This window comes from Vicia villosa, unplaced genomic scaffold (genome assembly GCF_029867415.1).
Source record: "Vicia villosa cultivar HV-30 ecotype Madison, WI unplaced genomic scaffold, Vvil1.0 ctg.003521F_1_1, whole genome shotgun sequence".
Classification (NCBI taxonomy): Eukaryota; Viridiplantae; Streptophyta; class Magnoliopsida; order Fabales; family Fabaceae; genus Vicia; species Vicia villosa.
Window position 1 is genome coordinate 125,855 of NW_026706227.1, and position 24,146 is coordinate 150,000.

A 24,146-nucleotide genomic window follows, 5' to 3' on the forward strand; every position below is an offset into this window, starting at 1 on the left:
ACTCCTCTAGCCTTTGAGATGACTAAGATAGTGTACACTCGAGACGTATAATATACAATCATTAATATGCTATCCATTGTAGTCAAGATTGAGTGCTGGGTTACGTGCTGAAGTTCCCTTTAAGTGCTACGATATGAGAAAAAACTTTTTTCGTGCACTTTGTGGTCAAGATTGAGTGCTAGGTCTTAAGATCTTACGCGCTGAAGTTGCCTTTTATATGACTATCATGCTTTTTGGTCTACTTATTTTGAACAAAGTCTTTTGAACTTGTGAAATTATGGAATGATGGTTAATAGTTTTTAATGAAAGTGGTTGAATTTTGTGATATATAGGTTATTTTATGTATTATAATTTTCATATATATATATATATATATATATATATATATATATATATATATATATATATATATATATATATATATATATATATATATATATATATATATATATATATATATATATATATATATATATATATATATGCGCGTACATAAGTAAATAAATAAATATATATATTTATATATATATACACTCACGAATAAAATCATTCACAAATATCACAACCAGACGCCCAAAAAAATCCACAGTTGAATAAAGACGGGGAAAAAATACGATGCAAAAGCTCGGAAGAACCAAAGCGCTAACGGAAACTCATCCCAGCTATAGCACTGGAAACTCCATAACAAAATCCAGCTAACACTGAAAAAGAGCAATAGCAAATACATACCTAAATTAAAGAAACCATTATTAAAAGGACTGAATGTAAAACACTGAAAAAATATAATAGCAAATACATACCTAAATTAAAGTAACCATTATTAAGAGGTATGTAATCATGTCAATGACCTCTTCCGCTGATTTTCGCAATGATTCCTTCAAAAGATCCAATAAATCCTACCACTGTTACAGTAAAGCATGCATAGCTAAACATCCTCAAAACAATCCATTTTTTACTCCAAGCTTCAATTTTCATCTGTACAAGGTACATCTCAACTGGAAAATATATAGCCAATGGCCAGAAGTTTATTGCTCTTAAAACTCCAAGCACTTGGTTGAAGTAAGGGAATAAAATTGCAACCCCAGCGGTTGAAATCACAAAGGCTGTTCAAAAACTGAACCTGTAAAGGTTTACCTCAAAAGCAGGTAACGGAGGAAGTTTCACTCTGTGGAAATCGTTCACAAAGCCACTGTTCGGGTATTTCTTTAAAAACCATATATTCACAATACTATATATTGGTTGACAACATATCTGCCGAAAAAGACGATACAAATAAAATCGTTGAAAAGTGTAAATGGTTTAGTATGAAGTAAAAACTAAAATTGATTGGTAAAAGATTATGATAGTACCTGATATCCTCCAACTAGATAAATGATGATACAGACATTGGCAATGTCAATAACCCATAAAGGCTCATAAAATCTAAACCCTGTCAACAGATTTCCCGGAGCAGCATCTCCAAAAGGCACTTATCCAAAACATCCACAAAATAGGTATAAGAGTGTTGTAATTGCGATTGAAATCAGGGAGGCCTTTCTCATGGTTAAATGCTCTTATGGAGGAGACGCTAAAGTGTCCTATTCTCAGCAAAAGTCAATAATTTATTTAATATGTATATATATATATATATATAATCAGCCTTTACTCATTAAATTTGAGTATGAAATATTGAAGGTACCTGTGTGGACCTCCGTTTTTCGGGCCATACCTCTGAGCGGGAGAGATACGTGAACTGACTCTTTTTTATCGCTTATGCTTTCGCATTTTTGAAAATTCACAGAGTCGCCACCGACCTTTTATTTTATCCAATTAAGGAAAGGTTTATAAAAGAAACAGAAAAAAGACCTTTAAGAAATCCTGGGTAAGGGGGTAGGTTATACAAAGGGATGGTGTTAGCACCCTTTGTATCCATGGTTATCCATGGGCTCTTAAGTTTGCTTAGCTCACTTGTTTTTCGATTACTTTTCAATTGCTTTAGAATGCTCATATATGGTTTCAAATACCTTTGTAAATTGAATTTGTAATGATCCTTGTGCGGATGTATACAAAATGTTTGTTTATCTTTCGAAAGATGTTTTGAAAAGAACGTTAACTTTGTAATGATCCGTGTTTGGATGTATACAAAATATTGTCTTTTTGGAAAGTTTTGTTTTGAAAAACAACAGTGTATGAGAATTTTGTTTGTTTTGATTTGAGCAAGCAAACTAGGAGGTCTACCCTGAGTTGTAAGGTCTTTATCCTATTTCCTTTAAAAATCTATCCTTTCACCGGATACAAACAAAAGGTTCGATTTTGTACTCGAAACAGTAGAATTTTGACTTTGATTTTGAAAAGAATGAGAAGGGATTACCTTAAGAGGTGCAAGTGTGATTGTGTTTGGATTCAGATATTTTATCTTTGAAGTTAGTGATCTAACGGTTCAATTTTATCTTTGACATACACGTAGTTTATATTTGCTGGAAATTAAAATGCGGAAATGTAAAGTGCGGAAAGTAAATCTACGTTATTACATCGATTGTGCAGGAAATGTAAACTAGCCTATTTACATGAATTTGACATCCTATACATTTATCTAGGAATTTAAATTGCAAGAAAAATAAAAGGCATGTTTTTTGGATTTTTTATGATTGATTTTAATTATAATTAATGCATGATTAATTAAATTAAAATGAAGAAAAAAGATGAAAATTTATTTAAACCTAGAAATTAAGTTTAAAATATGTACAAAATATTTGTCAATTAATTTTAAAACAAAACTAATTTTTTTTGAATTTTTGAAATTGATTTGAAATTGATTAAGCTAATTAATACATAATTATGCAAATAATTACACAAATAATCAAAACTTAAAGAGAAAATTATTCAAAATATGTACAAAATTAGTTTATAATATATAAACAATATTTTATATAAAGAACAATTTTTTTTTATGATTTTTTGATTGGTTAGAATAATTTAAAAGCAAATATATAAATATATACTAATTAATTATGCAAAATATTGAAATTATGAAGAAAAATAAAATATTTTTATTTCAGAAAATAAAATATTATTTTAGAAGTCTAAAAATATTTTTTGTGTATTTTTTGGATTTTTAAAACTATTTTTAATTAATTTTGTAAAGAAATTAAAATAGAAATAAAAATATAAAGATAATAATCAGGTGTGAGAGTTTATGAGGGAACATGGTATGGCTGCGCGTTTTGGTGCGTTTGATAGGCTTTGAGATTGATCATGTGGCTCAGATTGAAAAGAACATGGTATGCATGGATAGGAGTGCAGCAATGGATCAGTCTGAATTTAAGAGTCCAACATGGGGCCCACTGAAGCTGACTGGCGAATAGAAAGATGAGGATATGCCACGCGAGCGGTCAAAGGGTCCTCATCACTATTCATCATCTTCTTCAACTTACTTATGGAATTTGCTGCGGATTTACCTACAACATTACCTGCGGATTTTCCTTGCTTTTTCCATGCTTTTAGGAACCTGCAAAAACGTGAGAGGAAATCAACAAGAACAACCCAGATCCACTAAATGGCATGCTGGGAGTTCATTGGTGGTGTTAGTTTCATTGTTAGAGCGCTGTAACCATGGGTTCGATGGAGTTGAAGTTTGAACACGCATGAGCACTTGTTAATGGCATGGGGTGATTCTCACGTGGGAGCTAGCATGTTAGGGCCCAGATCTACCTTATGGGACCTCATGAACACATTAGAATGATTAGACTACATTGATATTGATTAGGTATATGAAAACGAAAATTGATTATGTATGAATATGAAGAACACTATGCACCTATTATAGCTCTTATAGGACAATATTATGAGTTCATTCTTACTCTATGCCACCTTAGGGGATGATTGAAAGTGATTATTTGTATTGATATTGATTGGAATATGGAATTCGAAAATTACAAAGTGTATGGAAATTTTGAGAATTTTTGTGAGGTTTCTTACTATGTCTTGCTATAATTTCGTGTGTGTCTTGTTGTTGATGTATTCAGCTTCATTTATAGGCCAAGAGCTGCTTGGAAGTGAAGCTAAGAAGCATTCATTGCTTGGTTGAAAGTTTGATTTTTAAATATTAAAAATTCTTGAATATTTGACCAAGTCTTGCTCTCCTTTACTTCTCTTGCCTTGTGCTTCAATCCTCTGCAGAAAATCAGAGATTCCTTGGGTGACTCATGCTTATATTGTAAGCTATCCATTATCCATTCATTTTTCCTTTTAATTTAATCTTAAAATAAGATAAAATTAAGCCAAAAATGGATAAAAATGGTATGGGCTTAGTCTTGGTCGTGGGAGGCCCATAATATTATGGAAATGATGTTTGAACCATGAAAACTTGGCCCCATTTGGAAAAAATACATTTTTGAGCAATGTTGGTTTCATGCATTTTCCCAAAATTTAGCCAACTTCAACAAGGTGTAAATCCCTCAATTTTTGTCATATGAAGGAGTTCTTGCACTTTTTGGAAACCTCATAGAGTCATCTAACCAATGTCTTTGGTCTCATGTCAAAATGATTTTTGATGCTCCTTGTGTGTCCTTTTGAAAAAAGTGTCTTTTTGTTGACTTTGAAAATGACCTGTAATGTCTTTGGTCATATTTTTCAAATGGTGAATGCAATGACCATGGGATCAATTGCATTTGAAAGATAATTGAATTTCATTCAAAATGAGCTTTGGTTTGAATTTTTTGGATGAAGGATGAGAGAGTTATGACCAGTCAAAGTTGAGTTGACTTTTCAGGCAAAAAACCCTAATTTTGAATCTTAGGGTTTTGTTGATTTTTGATCTTTCCTTGATGAATTATGATCATCCAATGATCAAATGATGAATCCTTTGACAAAATATGGAATTTGACAAAAAATTTCATTTTTGACTGTCTGTTGACTTTTTTGGTCAAACGGGTCGTCTGTTGACTGTTTGAACTGCTGACGGTGCGTCTGAGTGAATTGAAGTTTGAAAATTTGTATGATGGTACTTTGAGATATATGGATGTGCATGAAATCCATTTGAGGTCTCAAAAACTTGTTTCTCCTGTAAAAACAAGAAAACCCTAGTCAGGGATTGTTTGTGTAGGAGACAGTTAAGCGTACCTGATTTTTGTGCAGTGTTGAGTCTCTGCTAATCGCGTGATATTCAGAAGACTTCTAGAACAAAAATCTTGGAATTTTAAATTGCAAAAGATTGATTTGATTGATGGTACAAAACACTGAGAATAGTACTGCCAGCAGTTTGGCTGTCAACTGACTGTTCAGGTATTACTGTAGCAGTTAGAGTGAAAAATCAACAGTCAAAGTTATTTTTCTTTTTTTTGTTGTTTTTGTTTTTGTTTTATGAAAAATGAAAGTTTATTTACATGACTTGTTAAAAAAAACACAGACATAATAAATAACTAATATTTACTGTATGCGGGCAAAATTACCGATAATAACCCTGAAAATCATTTAATGCACAGAAAAATGAATATTTGACTGGCAGAAAACACACAAAATATTATCTGAGTAATTAAGCAATATTATGACAAATAGTACAACAATTAATACTGACAGTACAAATATTACATACTATATTGAACAGTACGAATAAACGGTACATTTAAGAAATAAGAAATACGGCAAATTTTAAGAATGACGATTGATAACCCATGCTACAAATAGTAACATGTAGATGATTGGGAGCATAAGCATCCCAGGTCCACAGTGTTCCGGGCTATGTAGACAGAAGAAAGACATGATCACCGTAGCAATGGTGATGACCATAAGAAAACCCGTTTCCCACCGCTTCGCCATTTTGTCGAGGAAGAAGAAAGGATGGATTATGAAGTAGAAATTTGAGAGATGAATTAGAATTTGATGTGAGATTTTTATGAAAAAATGAGAGGTATTTATAGAGTGGAAAGAAGGATAGAGACGTTGGGGAATGATGTGATTCCGTACAAAAGGAAAATTTGAGTGGAAGTAAGATTTGAAAGAAAGTGTATGATAGTGTTGGGAAAAAGAGAGATGTAGAGAATAAAGTTAGGATTTGATTTTTGAAAAAGAGATTTGAAAAGATTTTTGAAAATAATGGAATATAGTACAAAAATTAGTGGGAAACAAAAGATAATAATAATCTACTTGTTACCAGTACAGTCTGAGTTTCCTGATTCTGCGCCTGCAAAAAGATTTAACTCTGTACCAATTGTGTCAGTACTATTTATCTGTAAATAAATAAATAGCATGTGTGAAGTAATAAACAGTATTTGGCGTTTGCGTAAGAATAAATTCAACTGCAAGCCAAATTACTGTATAAGAAAAATTTTAAAAACTAAGTATTTCATATGTCAGGATATTTGTTGAAATAAAAATCCATGATTATATGAGACTCTTAATTTTCAGATTGGAGTTTTCTTGAAAAAAGATGCGGGCAAATTTTGGGGTATAACAGTTGCCCCTATTCAATCTTCTTAAACCTGAAGAGATTGTCTGAAATCTGAAGGTAGAAGATGATTGAATATTTAGATGCCCTGAAAATTTGCACTTACCTTGATCAGAAGAGATGTTGGAAGTTGCATTTGAATGTCGTCTGCGAAATGTTGTTGGCAGATTGAAACATTACCTGAGATGGGCTTTCAGATGCCACCTGGTAAATGTGTTGATGGTTTGTTCATCAGAATGAATTCATTGATTATATCTTGATGAAGGATTTGAAAGTCTTTGTGTTGACTGTTTCGGAACCGTCCAAGGTTACCGCTTTAAGTCTAGGAGGATGATTGCTACGGAACTTGTCCAAAGTTTTTCCTGCTTTAGATTTTGAAAGTTGATCATTGTGGAACCGTTTGAGGTATCAGCTTTAGATCTTTGATGTTAGATCATTCTTGAACCGTATGAGGTATCGACTTTAAATCTTCAATGTTAGATCGTTCTGGAACCGTCTGAGGTATCAACTTTAGATCTGCGATGTTAGATCGTTCTGGAACCGTCTGAGGTATCGACTTTAGATCTGCGATGTTAGATCGTTCTGGAACCGTCTGAGGTATCGACTTAGATCTGCGATGTTTGTTTTTGAGTTGATAAGTGATCAGAATGAATCTTCGGCTTGATTATATCTGAGAGAATCGTTCATGGAATTCAGGTGAACACTGCATGTGATTGGGAATATCTTTGTTGAAGATATCTGTCTACCTGAAAAAATCAAGTTAGCGATATGCAATGTTTATGATGCATGTAATGTGAGCTAAAGGAGAAATAGGCATGTTATGTTGTGTATGAATATGCGTATGAATATGCGCATGATGCATGATGTATGATGTATGAATATGATGTATGAATATGATGTCAAGCTTCTATTTGGGAAAATAAATTTCCGTCAGTCATCTGGATATGACTATATTGTGATTGTTGATGATCTTTTGTCTTGTTTGAGTACCCTCGGCTGGGGAAATTCTTTGAGAACCATGGTACTCTGTTGAAGGATCTTTGACTATCACTTGGGAATGAAAGGTAGCTGGAAGTTCTAATGCCCTTTCAAATGGGAATGAGGAAGATGCATAATCCTCCGATGCACTATCTGACCAAGTCCGGGTGCGGGGATCACACCTTCTGAAGATAGTAATCTGGAACAACCCTGCTGGGGGATAAGACTTCTTTTGAAGAGAAAATCTTTTTGAGGAATTTGCTGAGAAATGCGCTTCTCTTGGGGATTTTCTTCTGATGGAATGATGTCCAGATAATTGGGACATTTCCTGAATGCTATTCCTGTTTTTCCTGGTAAACATCAATCATATTCAAATGCACATGTTCATTCAGAATTATCATTGGGACGTTTACGTATTTAAAACAGAAAAAGTGAAAATAGTGATTTTTGAGCCTAAGCTGCATTGATTTTTGAAAAAGAGCCATGATAGGCTGATTAGCACAGGGAGACAACAATCCTAGAAGTAGGAAACTGTCATAAAGTTTTGGAAAATATTTATAAAGATAAATAGCTATGTGAAAACAATCCAGTCAAGTTTCAACTCTGCTATTGCCAATCTGTCTTCGAGCATCTCATACCTCACTTGTTGGAAGAAAGTGATGGGACTGATCGGTGTCTTTGAGGTGTTGAATCTTGACGGTGAGTAGGCAGCTGAACGGAACACAATTGTATGCTTCATTCCCTAACTTTTGCCTAGGCTGCCCTTTCAGGTTTTCAGCCTACCGGGATAGTATTTGTTTAGTCTCTAATTTTTGCCTGGATCGCCCTTTCGGGTTTTCAATCCACCGAGACGCTCATTTTTTTTGCCTAAGTTGCCCTTTCAGGTTTTCAACTTAGCGAGCTGTTTTTTTCTTTTTAAGTGAAGTATTTTTTGACTATGTCAGTATTCACAGGGTGTGGGAAATCCTCGCCATTCATGGTGGTAAGCAACATGGCGCCGCCGGAGAATATTTTCTTGATTATGAATGGTCCCTCGTAGGTGGGAGTCCATTTGCCTCTGGGATCACCTTGTGGTAAGATGATGCGTTTGACAACCAAGCCACCAGTTTGGTATGCTTGACTTTTGACTTTTTTGTTGAAGGCTTTGATCATACGCTTTTGGTATAGCTGACCATGACAAATAGCTGCGAGCCTTTTCTCATCAATCAAGTTTATCTGGTCCAACCGTGTTTGAATCCAATCGTCTTCGTCTAGATTGGCTTCTTTCAATATCCTTAGGGAAGGAATCTGAATTTCAATTGGAAGAACTGCCTCCATACCATAGACTAAGGAGAATGGAGTTGCCCCTGTTGAAGTATGCGCAGATGTGCGATAACCATGAAGAGCAAAAGGTAACATCTCATGCCAGTCTTTGTAGGTTACTGTCATTTTTTGTATGATTTTCTTGATGTTCTTGTTGGCAGCTTCCACTGCGCCGTTCATCTTTGGTCGATATGGAGAAGAATTATGATGTTTGATCTTGAACTGTGTGCAAAGTTCAGTAATCATTCTGTTGTTTAGATTTGTGCCATTGTCCGTGATAATCCGTTCAGGGATGCCGTACCGACAAATGAGATTGTATTTGATGAACCGGGCCACCACATTCTTGGTAACAGAAGCAAATGAAGCTGCTTCTACCCACTTTGTGAAGTAGTCAATAGCGACCAGGATAAAGCGATGTCCGTTGGAGGCAGTAGGTTTGATTTCTCCAATCATATCAATACCCCACATTGCAAAAGGCCAAGGAGCCGTCAGGACGCTTAATGGAACTGGAGGTACATGTACTTTGTCAGCGTATATCTGGCATTTGTGACATGTTCGCGAGTGATGACGGCAGTCTGTTTCCATGGTAGACCAATAATAACCTGCTCTCAGGATCTTTTTAGCCATTGTATGTCCACTGGAATGAGTACCGAAGGTACCATTGTGTATTTCTTCCATGATCTGTTCTGCTTCCTTCTTGTTTACACAGCGAAGTAAAGTCGAGTCATGGTTGCGTTTGTATAAGGTTCCATTGCTTAGAAAGAATTTGGCAGCAAATCTCCTTAGAAACTTTCTGTCGTTAATGGATGCCCCTTCAGGGTACTCCTGAGCTTCGAGATATCTTTTTACTTCATGGAACCATGGTTTTTCTTCTGTTCCTTCGGTATCGATCTCATTGCAATAGGATGGTTCATCTTGTCTGTAAATGGTGATCATCGGCGCCTCGTTGTCCCACCTGACTTTGAACATAGACGACATGGTAGCTAAGGCATCAGCTAGTTGATTTTCCTCGCGTGGGATATGTTCAAAAGTGATTTCTTCGAAGTAAGGAATCAAACTCATCACATATTCTTTGTAAGGAATTAGATTCGAGTGCTTCGTGTCCCATTCCCCTTTGACTTGGTAGATTACCAAGGCCGAGTCTCCGTAGACTTCCAGGAATTTGATTCTTAGATCGATTGCAGCTTTAAGACCCAGAATACATGCTTCGTATTCGGCTATATTGTTAGTGCAATTGAAGTATAATCTGGCAGTGAATGGTGTGTAACCTCCTGCGGGGGAAATGATCACAGCTCCGATGCCATTGCCAAGTGCATTAGAAGCTCCGTCAAAAACCATAGTCCACCGGGATCCTGGCTCGGGTCCTTCTTCTGGTCCTGGTTGTTTGTAGTCATTGACTAGCATAATATCTTCGTCTGGGAAGTCAAAGTTCAATGCTTGATAATCATCCACTGCTTGATGAGCCAGATGATCAGCTACCACACTTCCTTTGATTGCTTTTTGTGAAGTGTATTGAATGTCATATTCTGTTAAGATCATTTGCCATCTCGCTATTCTTCCAGAGAGAGCAGGTTTTTCGAACACGTATTTGATGGGATCCATCTTGGAGATTAGGAAAGTGGTGTGATTTAGCATGTACTGTCTTAGTCGGCGAGCCGCCCAAGCTAAGGCACAACAAGTTTTTTCGAGTAGTGAGTATCTTGTTTCACAATCAGTAAACTTTTTGCTAAGATAGTAGATTGCGTGCTCCTTTCGGCCGGATTCGTCATGTTGTCCTAGTACACACCCCATTGAGTCTTCTAACACAGTTAGGTACATTATCAGAGGTCTGCCTTCCACAGGTGGCAACAAGATTGGAGGTTTTTGGAGATATTCTTTGATTTTGTCAAAGGCTAACTGGCATTTGTCATTCCACCTTTCCACTTGATCTTTCTTCAACAGTTTGAAGATCGGCACACAAGTAGTAGTCATGTGGGCAATAAATCGGGCGATGTAATTTAGACGTCCCAAGAATCCTCTGACTTGTTTCTCGGTACGAGGTATAGGCATTTCTTGAATGGCTTTAACCTTGGCGGGATCAACCTCAATACCTTTGCTGCTGACGATGAAGCCTAAGAGTTTGTCGGATCTTACTCCAAAGGTACACTTATTTGGGTTCAGTCGCAACTTGTATTTCTTGAGTCTGTCAAACAACTTGTGTAAATGACCCAGATGTTCTTCCTCGGTGTTGGATTTTGCAATCATGTCATCGACATACACCTCTATTTCTTGATGAATCATATCATGAAATAGTGCTACCATTGCACGTTGATAGGTTGCTCCTGCGTTTTTCAGACCAAAGGGCATTACTTTGTAACAAAAGGTTCCCCAGGGTGTTGTGAAGGTTGTTTTTTCCATGTCTTCGGGTGCCATCTTGATTTGATTGTACCCTGAGAATCCGTCCATAAAGGAGAATACCTTGCATTGCGCGGTATTGTCAACCAGTACATCGATGTGTGGTAAAGGGAAATCATCTTTGGGGCTTGCCCGGTTCAGATCTCTGTAGTCCACGCACATTCTGACTTTCCCGTCTTTTTTAGGTACAGGCACGATGTTAGCTATCCAAGGAGGATAACTTACAACTTTTAGGAATCCGGCATTGAACTGTTTTTCAACCTCGTCTTTGATCTTTTTTGACATATCAGGCCTACTCCTTCGTAGTTTCTGTTTGACTGGAGTGCTACCTTTTTTGATTGGCAGGCGATGAACTACAATATCCGTGTCAAGGCCTGGCATATCTTCATAGGACCAGGCGAATATCTCGACGTAGTCTCGCAGCATTTGAATCAGTCTTTGCTTGATGCTGTGTTCTAAATCAGCCCCTATTTTGACTTCTTTCTTTTCTTCGTTGCTGCCCAAGTTGATGACCTCAACTGGCTCCTCGTGAGGTTGTATGGCCTTGTCTTCTTGTTCTGGCAGCCTTGCAATTTCTCCTGGCACTTCACAATCTTCCTCACTTTCGTCCTCAGTTTGGTAGATCGGACTTTCAAAGTCATGACGGGCAATAGCAGAATCGTTGTTGACTGGATCCAGAGTGTATGTGAATCTGCATGTTAGTTATGTGAGTGTGTGTGAAGAAAAAACATAGCTATTTGAAAGCGAAGAAAGAAAGAAAAAGGATCACAAAATTTAAATATGCAAGCGTCCCATGATTTTATTGAATGCACATGATCATGAAATGATAAGCCCTTATAAAAGGACCAGTGCGCTTCGGGCAAGGCGCACGGCTTTCAGGCTCATGGTTCGATTGTTCAGGAACCATTTTTATCTTTGCACAATATACACAAAGAAAACAGGAAATGGCATTTACTCCTGGTTAAAGGAGATCACATCCTCAGCTTTCCAGTTGTTCAATCCACTGTTGTGAGCAGGGAGTATCCAGCTGTTCCAGTTGCAGTTGTCTTCTTCATCTTCCACAGCATTGATTTCATTAGTGGGAAAATGGGCCGGTGATCCTTCGGGGTAAGTGATATACTCTGCTGGATACGAGAGCCCAGGCTGAGATATCTCTGTTGGCTGAGCAAGATGCTCGATAAGGCCGTCCCATGCAGTCGGGATGATGTTTTGAATAGAGACTTGTGCATCCTGATGAGGAGTGTATGCTGACAGAAAGCAACCCTCGTTATTTGGTATTTCCCTGGCTTCTTCAAAAGCGAAATTGTCATCGTAATGTTCATCCCATCCAGTTGGGACAATGTCCTTCATAGCAATTTTTGAGCTCGGAGGAGCGGAATATTTCACCATATAGTCATATTTGCCGCTGGGTTCTCCTAGCGTGTCCCATACTTCTTTGGGTGGATTTTGATATTGCTCAGTGACGGGACTTGTGAAACTTTCGTCATTTTTAATTTGATCACCCCATCCAGTCGGGGTAATGTCTTCCATAGCAACATAAGAATTCTGAGGTGCGGTATACTGATAATTATACCCGCCGCTTGGTTCTCCCACAGCATCCCACATTCCCATGGAAATGGGTGGAATTTCATCTGGATATGGCTGAATGATATGGTTCAAGAACACTCCTTCATCTTCAATAGCGTTTACTTCTTGGCTGACGAAGTGTGACATTAATCCTCCAGAACGAGGACCTTGATCATTCTTTTGACCTTCACTATCATAGCCCAGGCCTAGCTTGTCAGACTTGTAGGGTATATCGGGAAGCTGTCCCCATACTGTGCAATTACCCTGTTCAATCATGGCTTTGGCATCTTTGAGAGAAGCCATAGTTGTAGTTGGAGTAGCAGGAATATGCTTGGTGGTAGAGACATCTGGGGAGACCACCTCAAATGATTGGCATGGAGTTTCGATGAATTCGTCCTTCAACTCAACATATTTGGAATTGCTTAGGTGACTAACCACATATTCATCTTCGCCATAGACTGTGACAATCTTTCCTTTTACTGGATATTTTAACTTCTGATGCAGGGTAGAAGTTACAGCGTTTGCCCCATGTATCCAAGGGCGTCCAAGTAAACAGGAGTAGGCTGGGTGAATTTCCATTACGTAAAAGATAGAATCAAAGATTTGAGAACCCACTCTGATTGGGAGATTCACTTTTCCGTATACCGTTCTTGTTGACCCGTCAAAGGCTCTTACCACAACATCACTTGGTTGTAACACAATTCCTTCGAAGTCAAGCTTTTCTAGTACTGTTTTCGGTAACACGTTCAAAGAAGAACCGTTATCTACTAGCACATGAGATAGAGTGGTGCCATTACATTCAATGGAGATATGTAGGGCTTTGTTGTGATTTTTTCCAGCAGGGGTTAGATCCACATCAGAGAAACCGAGACCATTGTTCACGGTTAGATTGGCAACACAATTCTCAAATTGGTCGACTGATATCTCTTGAGGCACATGCGCAGCTTTAAGGAACTTCATCAGAGCTTTGGCATGAGCTTCTGAATATTTTAGCAGAGATAGCATTGAGATTTTTGAAGCGGTGTGCCCTAGTTGCTCAACAATATTGTAATCACTCTTGCAGATGATTTTCAATATTTCCTCCATTTCTTGCTTTGATGGATCCTCAGCAGTGATCTCCACCGGGGTTTGAACTTGTTCAACTTGTGGCTCTTTGCCTCGAGCGCTGTCATCTTGATTAGGAACTGGGACTCGGACTGGACCAGCAGCAACATTTAGAGAAATTTCTGGTGAAAAGATTCTTCCACTTCTCGTGATCTTGCTGGTACCCACAATATTACCCACAGTTGGAGTAGTTAATTTTGCGGCCTCTTCAGTCGAGGTACCCTGCTTAACTCCATGAACGTAAACATTAGCGTCGTATCCCCATGGGACAGCTTTGTATGAGGAGTATGGAAATGGAGTTGGACTAGCAATGACTACTGATGCCACTTTGAGTGTAGCAGAAATTTTGAATGGAGCCTTGGCAGAGATTTTGAATGGTAAGCTGGATATCATTGAGGCATCCTCTATTCTCATCCCGTTTGCAAAGACTTCGCACAGCACGTCCATAGAAGGGAGCCTCTCAAACATAATGATACGGCGATCCATCCACTTTTGAATTCCCATTCTTAGATTTTCACAACCATTGGGCCAGTATGAGCAATAAAAGCAATCGGGGTCACATCCTGGGAAGTAACCAGCTCGGATTAGCTTTCCTTTGACTTCGCAGAGTGGAGTTGATACTTCGTTCACATCATAAATGTAAACAGTGTCCAGGATAGCGTTAACAGTTTTGTCATGCTTTGGCATCGGTGCAGTGATGACATTTGGAGTTTCTGGAGGATCGAACTCAATTTCCCCAGCATCTATCATATCTTGTATTTTATTTTTCAAGGCCCAGCAGTGATCTGCGTCATGTCCTGGACAGTTTGAGTGATAGGCACATGTCGCATCAGGGCGATAATTTGGAGAGGAAGTGTTGACATTCTTTGGAGGACCTCTTAATGTGATCAGATCTGCTTTTAGCAAGTGCTGCAATGCCTGAGAGATTGGCATGTTGATTCTGGTGAAATTTCTTCTTGGTGCATCTGGTCGATGCGTATATTTTGGATGTTGATCTTTTTGAGGTGCAGATGCGGAGATCAGAACTGCCCCTACAGATTGATGCTGCTCACTTTTGCGACTTTTCTGAATTTGTGTTGCATTGACCTCATTTCTCCCGCTGATGGGCCTTTTTGTAGTACCAGAGGAGGAACCTATTTGAATTTTTCCATTTTGAATGCCACTTTCGACACGTTCTCCGGTCAGTATCAGGTCAGTGAACCCTGATGATGAGCTGCCCAGCAAATGACTATAGAAAGGGCCAGTTAAAGTGCCCATGAACATGTCGACTAGTTCGCGATCAGATAAGGGTGGTTGAACCCTTCCAGCCATATCTCTCCACTTTTGTGCATATCCTTTGAAACTTTCTTTTGGTCCCATAGACATGCCCCTTAGTTGAGTACGGGTTGGCGCAAGATCAGCATTGTATTGGTACTGTTTGTAAAAAGCAGCAGCTAATTCTTCCCAAGTATGAACCTTGGTATTTTCCAGCTGGTAGTACCACTCGAGTTGTGTACCCGACAGACTTTCTTGGAAGAAGTGAATCCATAATTTGTTATCTGTTGTATGAGGTTGTATCTTCCTCACATAGGATCTCAGATGTAGTTTCGGGCAAGAAACTCCATCATATTTTGCAAAGACAGGAACTTTGAATTTTGGAGGGATAACAACATCCGAGATGAGCCCCAGATCATTGAAATCTAAACCAGGTACTTTTTGTATCTCCATAGCTTTCATACGGTCTTCCAGCTGTTGGTATTTGTCATCATCCGGTTCGTCCCCAGAATGATCATCTTCTTCATTTGAAGAGAGAGAGGGTTTAGCAGAACCCTGGTTGCTTTGATTGTCTTCTTGTTCATCATCACTGACTGTTTCAGGGATCGGTGGCTTTTTGACTGGGATTTTGATCTTCCTTTTCAGGTGACTCAAGCCTACAGATCCTTTGGGCTTCTTTTTCTTCTTGATTATCAGGGCTTTCAGTTCTTGTTGCCCCTTTGCCAGTTCTAGAATTGCCACTTGAACTTGGGCATTCTGTGCTTCGAGATTCTTGATGCTTGTCTCAAATTCCATCTCTTCTGACTGAAATAAACAGCGAGGAGATGAGAAATCCGTCATGAGAACCTGTTATGCAATGTGTATGACTGGATGCAATGTATATGAATGAAATGTATATGCAATGTATATGAATGCAATGTATGAAATGTATATGCAATGCATGAAATGAAATGTGTGTGCAATGTTTTCAAGGATCTTAGAGTTTAGATTTGTTAAAGAAGAAACAAACATTAGTTAATCAATTTATTCTCTTTTTTTCTTTGCCTCATTTGGGCTTACAAGACAGAAATAAAATAAATGATCCTTCAGGTCTCCCATGGACGCTTTCTCTTTGCCCCCAGGAATGTGTTGATCTGCTGTTCTTCTTGAAGCTGTCTGGTGAGCTCCAATATCCTTCTCTCATAGTCTTGACAGTGTGTTTTGAAGGTGTCTCTTTCCTCTTTTAGTTGAACCCAAGATTTTTGCAACTCTTCTAGGTCAGTTGGCATATCCGGGTGTAGAATAACTTGGGGTTCGTATCCTTCGACCTCTGGCTTAATAGTCACAGGTAGAATAGCGGGATATGGCATAATGAGTTTCTGAGCATGAGTGCGGACCCATCTGAGGTAAGGTTCCATAGGGACAGAATTCCATTGCCCCAAAGTTTTGCTTTCTATTCTATAGACACTGTCCCATGCATGTATGAACCTTCGTCGGTGTCTATGAGAATCATTCTCGTAATCAAACACAATGCCACGGATAATCATGTCATGAGGACCGTTGCTCCTTGCATATCCGAATTGGCGTAGAGCTAAAGAGGGATTGTAAGTGATGCCTCCTTTGATGCCAAGGAGTGGCACATTAGGGTACTCTCCACAATGATCAATGATAGTAATGTCTCTTTGAAAGAAGTTGTTCCACCGGATATCTGAATGAGACAAAGACATAATCCTGCGAGACTATTGCATTCTTTGTTCATTTCTCAACACTGATCGGGGAAGATGAAATGTAAACCACCTAGCCAGTAGTGGTATACAACACATGAGAGTTCCTCGTTTCTTCATGGTACGAGTGTGTAGAGAATGTAGAATGTCTCCCAGCAATGTTGGTACCGGGTTACGGATTAGGAAAAGGTTGATGATGTGTACACTTATGAACTGGTCGGGATTTGGGAATAAAACCAACCCATAGATCAAAAGGGCCATAACCTCCTCAAAAGCTGGATAACTTTTGTTTTCTAGTAGTAATCGAGCCTTTTCCAATAAGAACTTGGCAAGCAAACCCTTAACTCCACTCTTTGTTTCCCAATTGGACTCGATTTCTGATTTTCGCAGATGTAAAGCAGCAGCAATGACTTCAGGTTTTGGAATCCTTTCTAAACCAGTGAAAGGTAATTGATTTCGAACAGGCAATCCAATTAGTTCAAAGAATTCTTCCAAAGTGGGTACCAACTGGTAATCAGGAAAGGTAAAGCAATGATGTTCAGGGTCAAAGAACTGGAACAGGACTCGTATCATGTCTTCTTCAAATTTTGAGGTAACCAAATGGAGTAAGTGACCATGCCTTTCGGTGAATTGAACATTCCTGGGGAATTATGACACTAAGTCTTTTAGTTCAGATGGTACCGTTGAGATGTTGATTCAGATGTAATCTCGGGTGGCGGGAGCCATTACCTGCAAAAACAAAGGTAAACTCTTTGATCCTTGAAGTGTTTTGTGAGAAAATGATATGCTTATGATGCAAACATGTGGCACACAAAAACAAATCAAACAATAGCCTTAGGTTTAAAGGCTTGCATGGAGCTGATAGGTGATACCCTCCCCACTGAAGTTGAGTTGGTTAAAACCTGTCCTAGAATAGTATTCGGGTTCTATGATCCTTGGAAGTAACATCTCAATACGGCGCTCGAGCGGCCGATCAAAATATTCCTCGAGGATAACTAACTTCGATCAATTTCAAAGCTAGCCACTTAATAGGCCATAAGTCAAGTTCAACTAAAAAGGTTCTAAGACAAATTAGTGTTTAATGATATTTTGGAAGCCTAATATACTCCTTGATCGTTTTCAAGGGACATCAGTATAAACCAAAGTATCGCACTAACGATGACTACCAGATCAACCGTATCGGTACATGCCGTACAGTTTCCTTGGTCTATTGTCATATACTTAAGGTATCTCGAGATTCGGGTTAGAATCTTCCACACAAGCAAAATACCCAAACAAACCTTTGAAAAATAGAGCAATCAAGTCAAACAATTGAAAACATCGAAGTAATCTATTCTCTTAAGGTAACCCCTTTAGAAAACATTTTGTTTTTTGAAAGTGACTCCCCAGCAGAGTCGCCAGTTTTGTGGACCTCCGTTTTTCGGGCCATACCTCTGAGCGGGAGAGATACGTGAACTGACTCTTTTTTATCGCTTATGCTTTCGCATTTTTGAAAATTCACAGAGTCGCCACCGACCTTTTATTTTATCCAATTAAGGAAAGGTTTATAAAAGAAACAGAAAAAAGACCTTTAAGAAATCCTGGGTAAGGGGGTAGGTTATACAAAGGGAAGGTGTTAGCACCCTTTGTATCCATGGTTATCCATGGGCTCTTAAGTTTGCTTAGCTCACTTGTTTTTCGATTACTTTTCAATTGCTTTAGAATGCTCATATATGGTTTCAAATACCTTTGTAAATTGAATTTGTAATGATCCTTGTGCGGATGTATACAAAATGTTTGTTTATCTTTCGAAAGATGTTTTGAAAAGAACGTTAACTTTGTAATGATCCGTGTTTGGATGTATACAAAATATTGTCTTTTTGGAAAGTTTTGTTTTGAAAAACAACAGTGTATGAGAATTTTGTTTGTTTTGATTTGAGCAAGCAAACTAGGAGGTCTACCCTGAGTTGTAAGGTCTTTATCCTATTTCCTTTAAAAATCTATCCTTTCACCGGATACAAACAAAAGGTTCGATTTTGTACTCGAAACAGTAGAATTTTGACTTTGATTTTGAAAAGAATGAGAAGGGATTACCTTAAGAGGTGCAAGTGTGATTGTGTTTGGATTCAGATATTTTATCTTTGAAGTTAGTGATCTAACGGTTCAATTTTATCTTTGACATACACGCAGTTTATATTTGCAGGAAATTAAAATGCGGAAATGTAAAGTGCGGAAAGTAAATCTACGCTATTACATCGATTGTGCAGGAAATGTAAACTAGCCTATTTACATGAATTTGACATCCTATACATTTATCTAGGAATTTAAATTGCAAGAAAAATAAAAGGCATATTTTTTGGATTTTTTATGATTGATTTTAATTATAATTAATGCATGATTAATTAAATTAAAATGAAGAAAAAAGATGAAAATTGATTTAAACCTAGAAATTAAGTTTAAAATATGTACAAAATATTTGTCAATTAATTTTAAAACAAAACTAATTTTTTTTGAATTTTTGAAATTGATTTGAAATTGATTTGAAATTGATTAAGCTAATTAATACATAATTATGCAAATAATTACACAAATAATCAAAACTTAAAGAGAAAATTATTCAAAATATGTACAAAATTAGTTTATAATATATAAACAATATTTTATATAAAGAACAATTTTTTTTATGATTTTTTGATTGGTTAGAATAATTAAAAAGCAAATATATAAATATATACTAATTAATTATGCAAAATATTGAAATTATGAAGAAAAATAAAATATTTTTATTTCAGAAAATAAAATATTATTTTAGAAGTCTAAAAATATTTTTTGTGTATTTTTTGGATTTTTAAAACTATTTTTAATTAATTTTGTAAAGAAATTAAAATAGAAATAAAAATATAAAGATAATAATCAGGTGTGAGAGTTTATGAGGGAACATGGTATGGCTGCGCGTTTTGGTGCGTTTGATAGGCTTTGAGATTGATCATGTGGCTCAGATTGAAGAGAACATGGTATGCATGGATATGAGTGCAGCAATGGATCAGTCTGAATTTAAGAGTCCAACATGGGGCCCACTGAAGCTGACTGGCGAATAGAAAGATGAGGATATGCCACGCGAGCGGTCAAAGGGTCTTCATCACTATTCATCATCTTCTTCAACTTACTTATGGAATTTGCTGCGGATTTACCTACAACATTACCTGCGGATTTTCCTTGCTTTTTCCATGCTTTTAGGAACCTGCAAAAACGTGAGAGGAAATCAACAAGAACAACCCAGATCCACTAAATGGCATGCTGGGAGTTCATTGGTGGTGTTAGTTTCATTGTTAGAGCGCTGTAACCATGGGTTCGATGGAGTTGAAGTTTGAACACGCATGAGCACTTGTTAATGGCATGGGGTGATTCTCACGTGGGAGCTAGCATGTTAGGGCCCAGATCTACCTTATGGGACCTCATGAACACGTTAGAATGATTAGACTACATTGATATTGATTAGGTATATGAAAACGAAAAATTGATTATGTATGAATATGAAGAACACTATGCACCTATTATAGCTCTTATAGGACAATATTATGAGTTCATTCTTACTCTATGCCACCTTAGGGGATGATTGAAAGTGATTATTTGTATTGATATTGATTGGAATATGGAATTCGAAAATTACAAAGTGTATGGAAATTTTGAGAATTTTTGTGAGGTTTCTTGCTATGTCTTGCTATAATTTCGTGTGTGTCTTGTTGTTGATGTATTCAACTTCATTTATAGGCCAAGAGCTGCTTGGAAGTGAAGCTAAGAAGCATTCATTGCTTGGTTGAAAGTTTGATTTTTAAATATTAAATATCCTTGAATATTTGACCAAGTCTTGCTCTCCTTTACTTCTCTTGCCTTGTGCTTCAATCCTCTGCAGAAAATCAGAGATTCCTTGGGTGACTCATGCTTAGATTGTAAGCTATCCATTATCCATTCATTTTTCATTTTAATTTAATCTTAAAATAAGATAAAATTAAGCCAAAAATGGATAAAAATGGTATGGGCTTAGTCTTGGTCGTGGGAGGCCCATAATATTATGGAAATGATGTTTGAACCATGAAAACTTGGCCCCATTTGGAAAAAATACATTTTTGAGCAATGTTGGTTTCATGCATTTTCCCAAAATTTAGCCAACTTCAACAAGGTGTAAATCCCTCAATTTTTGTCATATGAAGGAGTTCTTGCACTTTTTGGAAAGCTCAAAGAGTCCTCTAACCAATGTCTTTGGTCTCATGTCAAAATGATTTTTATGCTCCTTGTGTGTCCTTTTGAAAAAAGTGTCTTTTTGTTGACTTTGAAAATGACCTGTAATGTCTTTGGTCATATTTTTCAAATGGTGAATGCAATGACCATGGGATCAATTGCATTTTAAAGATAATTGAATTTCCTTCAAAATGAGCTTTGGTTTGAATTTTTTGGATGAAGGATGAGAGAGTTATGACCAGTCAAAGTTGAGTTGACTTTTCAGGCAAAAAACCCTAATTTTGAATCTTAGGGTTTTGTTGATTTTTGATCTTTCCTTGATGAATTATGATCATCCAATTATCAAATGATGAATCCTTTGACAAAATATGGACTTTGACAAAAAAATTCATTTTTGACTGTCTGTTGACTTTTTTGGTCAAACGGGTCGTCTGTTGCCTGTTTGAACTGCTGACGGTGCGTCTGAGTGAATTGAAGTTTGAAAATTTGTATGATGGTACTTTGAGATATATGGATGTGCATGAAATCCATTTGAGGTCTCAAAAACTTGTTTCTCCTGTAAAAACAAGAAAACCCTAGTCAGGGACTGTTTGTGTAGGAGACAGTTAAGCGTACCTGATTTTTGTGCAGTGTTGAGTCTCTGCTAATCGCGTGATATTCAGAAGACTTCTAGAACAAAAATCTTGGAATTTTAAATTGCAAAAGATTGATTTGATTGATGGTACAAAACACTGAGAATAGTACTGCCAGCAGTTTGGCTGTCAACTGACTGTTCAGGTATTACTGTAGCAGTTAGAGTGAAAAATCAACGGTCAAAGTTATTTTTCTTTTTTTTGTTGATTTTGTTTTTGTTTTATGAAAAATGAAAGTTTATTTACATGACTTGTTAAAAAAAACACAGACATAATAAATAACTAATATTTACTGTATGCGGGCAAAATTACCGATAATAACCCTGAAAATCATTTAATGCACAGAAAAATGAATATTTGACTGGCAGAAAACACACAAAATATTATCTGAGTAATTAAGAAATATTATGACAAATAGTACAACAATTAATACTGACAGTACAAATATTACATACTATATTGAACAGTACGAATAAACGGTACATTTAAGAAATAAGAAATACGGCAAATTTTAAGAATGACGATTGATAACCCATGCTACAAATAGTAACATGTAGATGATTGGGAGCATAAGCATCCCAGGTCCACAGTGTTCCGGGCTATGTAGACAGAAGAAAGACATGATCACCGTAGCAATGGTGATGACCATAAGAAAACCTGTTTCCCACCGCTTCGCCATTTTGTCGAGGAAGAAGAAAGGATGGATTATGAAGTAGAAATTTGAGAGATGAATTAGAATTTGATGTGAGATTTTTATGAAAAAATGAGAGGTATTTATAGAATGGAAAGAAGGATAGAGACGTTGGGGAATGATGTGATTCCGTACAAAAGGAAAATTTGAGTGGAAGTAAGATTTGAAAGAAAGTGTATGATAGTGTTGGGAAAAAGAGAGATGTAGAGAATAAAGTTAGGATTTGATTTTTGAAAAAGAGATTTGAAAAGATTTTTGAAAATAATGAAATATAGTACAAAAATTAGTGGGAAACAAAAGATAATAATAATCTACTTGTTACCAGTACAGTCTGAGTTTCCTGATTCTGCGCCTACAAAAAGATTTAACTCTGTACCAATTGTGTCAGTACTATTTATCTGTTAATAAATAAATAGCATGTGTGAAGTAATAAACAGTATTTGGCGTTTGCGTAAGAATAAATTCAACTGCAAGCCAAATTACTGTATAAGAAAATTTTTAAAAACTAAGTATTTCATATGTCAGGATATTTGTTGAAATAAAAATCCATGATTATATGAGACTCTTAATTTTCAGATTGGAGTTTTCTTGAAAAAAGATGCGGGCAAATTTTGGGGTATAACAACCTGTATCTCAAGAAGGATAGTTAAGTATGGATAGGAAAAGCTAATGTCGCCAAATGCCTGGAAGATTAACCAGACTTTCTCAGCATCATTTTCAGTTTGTGCTCCTGTCACACTTCCCATAATTGTTCTGTTTTCTGCAAGTGAAACCAAAGTATTATCAACAACAATTATAAGATGGATTCTGGAATAGTAATATTTTTATGATGGAAATTTAGTCTTACTTATGACAGTTTCTATGCCTAGTCCTACTCCAATGAATGAGTATGAAAATGACATGATAGCAGCCACAATTGAAACCCATGCCATGTCAATGAGTAAGTGCGTGTGTGTGTGTGTATATATATATATATATATATATATATATATATATATATATATATATATATATATATATATATGCGCGCGCGTACATAAATAAATATATATATATATATATATATATATATACACACACTCACGAATAAAATCATTCACAAATATCACAACCAGACGCCCAAATAAATCCACAGTTGAATAAAAACCGGAAAAAAATACGATGCAAAAGCTACGAAGAACCAAAGCGCTAACGGAAACTCATCCCAGCTATAGCATTGGAAACTCCATAACAAAATCCAGCTAACACCGAAAAAGAGCAACACCAAATACATACCAAAATTAAAGAAACCATTATTAAGAGGACTGAATGTAAAACACTGAAAAACTGCAATAGCAAATACATAGCTAAATTAAAGTAGCCATTATTAAGAGGTATGTAATGATGTCAATGACCTCTTCCGCTGATTTTCGCAATGATTCCTTCAAAAGATCCAAATAATCCTACCATTGTTACAGTAAAGCATGCATAGATAAAGATCCTCAAAACAATCCATTTTTTACTCCAAGCTTCAATTTTCATCTGTACAAGGTACATCTCAACTGGAAAATATATAGCCAATGGCCAGAAGTTTATTGCTCTTAAAAACTCCAAGCACTTGGTTGAAGTAAGGGAATAAAATTGCAACCCCAGTGGTTGAAATCACAAAGGTTGTTCTAAAACTGAACCTGTAAAGGTTTACCTTAAAAGCAGGCAACGGAAGAAGTTTCACTCCGTGGAAATCGTTCACAAAGCCACTGTTTGGGTATTTCTTTGAAAACCATCTATCCACAGTACTATATATTGGTTGACAACATATTTGAGGAAAAAGACGATACAAATAAAATCGTTGAAAAGTGTAAATGGTTTAGTATGAAGTATAAACTAAAATTGTTTGGTAA

At 36.7% G+C, this 24,146-nt stretch overlaps 2 pseudogenes; both read right to left on the reverse strand.

Moving 5' to 3' along the window:
* Positions 1-642: 642 nt before the first annotated feature.
* On the reverse strand, positions 643-23,195 carry LOC131641117 (probable amino acid permease 7; annotated as a pseudogene).
* A 457-nt stretch (positions 23,196-23,652) lies between these two features.
* LOC131641118 (probable amino acid permease 7) overlaps positions 23,653-24,146 on the reverse strand; it is a 1,173-nt pseudogene continuing 679 nt past the window's right edge.